The 4321-nt window shown below is 51.3% G+C and overlaps 1 long non-coding RNA gene across 1 annotated transcript; it reads right to left on the bottom strand.

Annotated features, from left to right (window-relative positions):
- Nucleotides 1-299: 299 nt before the first annotated feature.
- LOC140590846 (uncharacterized) lies at nucleotides 300-4237 on the bottom strand. Its single transcript, XR_011991705.1, has 2 exons — nucleotides 2397-4237; nucleotides 300-1610 (listed from the first exon to the last, which is right to left on the bottom strand). It is a non-coding gene; the product is annotated as an uncharacterized lncRNA (long non-coding RNA).
- Between the last annotated feature and the right edge of the window lie 84 nt (nucleotides 4238-4321).

Genomic DNA, 4321 nt, shown 5'->3' with positions numbered 1-4321 from the left:
AATTTATATTGGAAATAAAGACGACTGCACTGGAAAATATTGAATTCTTATTTTTTTTGTTTGGGGGGGGGGGGGGGGGCACCACAAGGCTGCTGTGCTTAGGGCACCCTAATGGCCAGCGGCGCCCCTGATGAAATCAATAAACCGTGATACAGGGGATATGAACACAAGTTTCTTCTCTTTTCCAGACAGTTCCTGATAACTTCTTAGATGGCTAGAAGAAGAATAGCTTTGGTTCTGTTGGAGTACAATGCTCCACCGGGTCCGGATGAGAAGAGATCACACAGGGAGACTCTCAGTGTTACTTTTATTAATACTCCTTTATTCAGTAATGCATTCTATTGTTAATGCCTCTTATTGCTTTAATGCGAGCCGGCTCGGGAACAGACTGCCTACACACCCCCAGTGTGTCAGCTCAGCATGTTCTGGCCAGTAAAGCTTTACTGTGTGTTATATACCTGCATTGTGCTTAGTTACTTCCTTGTTCTGGTGTTGCTCAAAAGCGAAAGCATAATCAGCAGAGCTGGTACATTTCCATCTTAGCTTATTTCTAAGTTCTTAGAACCCTTGTTGTTTACAGGTGTTCTCAGAACCTAATTGCATACTTGGCGTAAATATAACTTTTGTGGTTATAGGTGTTAGACTGTCTATCTTCTTGCAGTTGCTTAATGTCTTGCAGATATATTTTCCTGTCACGTACTCTGTCCACCCTCCTGCTTCTACCCCCACAAATTCCCCCTTTTGATCTCTGCACAGAGATCACCTAAAGGTTACAGAAATTTTAGGGTATCCCCCTTTTGATCTCCGCTAGGAGATCACCTTTTGGAACACCGTCTCCTCCTGGTCCCGGTTGGACCCTGGGCCGAGGAGGGGCATCATATGCATTCTGAGGGGTTCACGCTTCTCTATGGTGGAGGAGATCAGGCGGACTGACAGAGCACGGAGGCAGGGGATGCAGCAACACCCACAAGTGACTAAAATTGCAGCAAATGTAGCTATAGAAATTAAAAGCGAAGTTACTACTCCCTTCCATTGTCCAAACATAGAGGTCAGCCAGTCTTCAGAATCCCCCACCTCTCCTCACATGATTTATGGGGGCCCCATGTTTGGACAATGGAAAGCCATACACACATAACTACAAGCGTTCTAAATATTCTATATAACACACTCATTCCCCCCAGAGTCCCCCTTTTCATCTGCTGGTTCTTCATCCTGATCTGCGCTGGTGAGGACTGCTGGTTCTTCAACCAGCCAGGGGTAGACTGCCCTGCTGGTCTTTCAGGTCGGGGATTATTCTGCCCCTGTGGTGACCTGAGTTGGTACTGGCTCTTCCGAGTCAGGCAGTTCTTCCCCTTGCGTGAGGTCTTCCTGGATCTCTCCCACCGCTCGTCCTGGCTCCTGGGCTGCGGCGCACTGGGTCCAATGGTACCACGTGTCTCCTTTTCCCTTCAACCGCACTGCGTGGGATGTCCTTTCGACGACTTGGAAGGGGCCGGTCCACTTGGGCTCTGACCACTTCCTTTTGATGACTTTCAGCAGGACCCACTCCCCAGTGTGTGGTTTGGCCGCGGCTGCCTCTGGTGCGGTTCCCTGGACTTGTTGGGAGAAACCTGAAACGAGAACTTGCAAGCCATCATAGTATGCTCTGTATCCCCGCCCCCCTGTCTCATCAGGGGTCCAGGCCAGCTCCTTCGCCGGGCCCGGAAACTGCCTGCCTATCTGCAGCTCAAATGGGGTGAACCCGGTTCCCCGGTTTACGGAACACCTTGCGGACATTAATGCCAGTGGCAACGCATCGACCCAATTCAGTTTTGTCTGTGCACAGATTTTAGCCAATTTCTGTTTGATAGTTTGGTTCATCCGCTCCACCTTCCCCTGGGACTGTGGGTGATAAACCGTTCCGAACGCGTGTTTCAACCCCAAGGCCTTCTCTACCCGCCTCAGGTCCTCATTTTTAAAGTGTGTCCCGTTGTCTGACCGGATTCTGTTGGGGAACCCATGCCGTGGTATGTACTGGTTGATCAAAAATTTTACCACGGAGGCTCCATCCTCCCTTCTTGTGGGCCATGCTTCTGGCCACCCAGAGAACGCATCCACGCACATCAGCACATACCGGAATCCCCTCGCCGAAACCACCATATCTGTATAGTCTATGACTATTTCTTCCCCTGCTTTGGCACACCTGGGGAATTGTCCCTGTCCCGGTGTGATCGTGGAGCGTGGGTTGTACATTACGCAAATAGTACAACTTTTCACATGCTCTCTCACCATGTCCTTCATGAATGGGTGCCACCACCCTGTCAAGTTACTCAGCATCTGTTTCACTCCTGCATGCCCCACCCCATGGGCTTCCTCCAGCACTGTCTGGCGGAGGTTGCTTGGGAGGGCTGGCTTACCCTCTTTATTCTGCCACAAACCATCCTTCTGCTGTCCCCCTCTCTCTCTCTCCACATTGTCATTTCCTCTGGGGAAGCTTTCTGTTGTTCTCCCTTCACTACTTCCAAGGTCAGTCGGGGCTGCGGCTGAACCTCTTCCTCCACCGTGACCAGTTGTCTGGCCACTGTGTAGCCTGCAACTCGTTTTGCTTCCTCATCTGCTACTTGATTACCTCGGGCGACCGCTGTCCCCGTGCCCTCGTGACCTTTACATTTCACCACTGCTACTCGAGCAGGCAACAGCAAAGCTTCTGCAAGCTCTCTCATTTCCGTTTCATGCTTGATCGGCTTGTTTCCTGCTGTCAAAAACCCCGCTCTCAGCCACTGACTCAATTCTACGTGCACAGCTCCCACTGCGTAGGCTGAGTCTGAATAAATAGTAACTTCCTTTCCTTCTGCTAGTTTCAAAGCCTCAATTACTGCAACCACCTCTGCTCTCTGGGCAGACTGCGCTCCTGTCAGCTTTTCAGCCTTCAAAGTGACGTATGTCTGATCTTGCCTTGCCACTACCGCGTACCCTGCTTGCAAACTTCCTGTCTCCGTCCTGAAGCAACAACCGTCTGTGAACCACTCCTCCGTTCCCTCAATCTTTTCTGCCTCCAAATCTCCTCTGACCTTCTCCTCCTTCTGTACCCTTAACTCGCACACATGAGGTTCTCCCCCTCCCATTCGGTCTGCCATGTTGATCCCTTCATGGCTGAAATGTAAATTTGGTGCTTCCAATATTTTGCTGAGCCTCTGTTGTCTGAGTGATGTCATGGTAAATGTCTGTGAGTTTACGTATGCCACCACACTATGTGAGGTTAGGACGTGCAGTGCGTGTCCCATCACTATGTGTGCTGTTTTTTGAATGATCTTCGCAATTCCTGCTGCGTGCCTGGTGCATGCAGGGTGCCTTTTTTCTGTGGTGTCAAGTTTTATGCTCAGGTACATCAGTGCTCTCCTCTCTCCCCCTTTTTTCTGAAACAGGATGGCATTGGCGACATCTTCTGTTTCAGAAACATCAAGATAGAAGGGGAGGGAGTAGTCTGGCAGGGCTAGATCCGCTGCCTGTGCGAGGCGTTGTTTCAGGGCTATGAAAGCCTCTTCCGCAGCCTGGTCCCAGGCGAGGAACGCCCCAAGGCGGCGGAGGCCGTGTTCACGGACCAGGCGTCGGAGGGGCTGAGTAAGCCCCATGTAGTCAGGAATATACGTGCGGCTGTACCCTGTAAGTCCTAGGAAGGACAGCATGTCCTTTACTGTGGTGGGCTTCGGGTGGTGTAGGATACTGGACCGATGGGCTGGGGAGAGACCTGTCCCTGCGCTAGACAGCACTCGACCTAGGAATGAAACAATGGTCCGCGCAACCTGCAACTTGTCCTTACTGACCTTAAATCCTCTGCCTGACAACCGGAGCAACACAGCTCTCGTCCCCTGCAGGGCCGCCTCTGCAGATGGTGCCGCGATGAGAAGGTCATCTACGTACTGTACAAGGGTGACGCCATCCGGGAGGGGACATCCCTCCAGGGCCTGTTTCAAAACCTGATTGAAGATACCGGGAGAGAGAGCAAACCCCTGTGGCAGCCTAGTGTAGCGCAGTTGGCACCCCCTGTATGTGAAGGAGAAAATGTCTCTGCACTCCTCAGCAAGTGGGAGACAGAAAAAAGCGTTAGCCAAATCAATGCATGTAAACCATTTCTGGTGCGGAGTCAGATTAGTGAGTGCCACATAAGGATTTGGGACTGGGACGGTGGGAGTGAGCAGGAGATTGTTCACGGCGCGCAGGTCGTGTGCCATACGGTACTTCCCTGAACCTGCCTTTTCAACTGGGAGGATAGGTGTTATGTATTTTGAGTTACCAGGGCCACCGTAATTGAGAGTGACACATGGTATTATGGGTAACGTAG

Source organism: Paramormyrops kingsleyae, chromosome 5, assembly GCF_048594095.1.
Source record: "Paramormyrops kingsleyae isolate MSU_618 chromosome 5, PKINGS_0.4, whole genome shotgun sequence".
NCBI lineage: Eukaryota > Metazoa > Chordata > Actinopteri > Osteoglossiformes > Mormyridae > Paramormyrops > Paramormyrops kingsleyae.
Note: the sequence above shows the minus strand (reverse complement) of the source record. Positions and strands in the feature narration are given on the sequence as shown.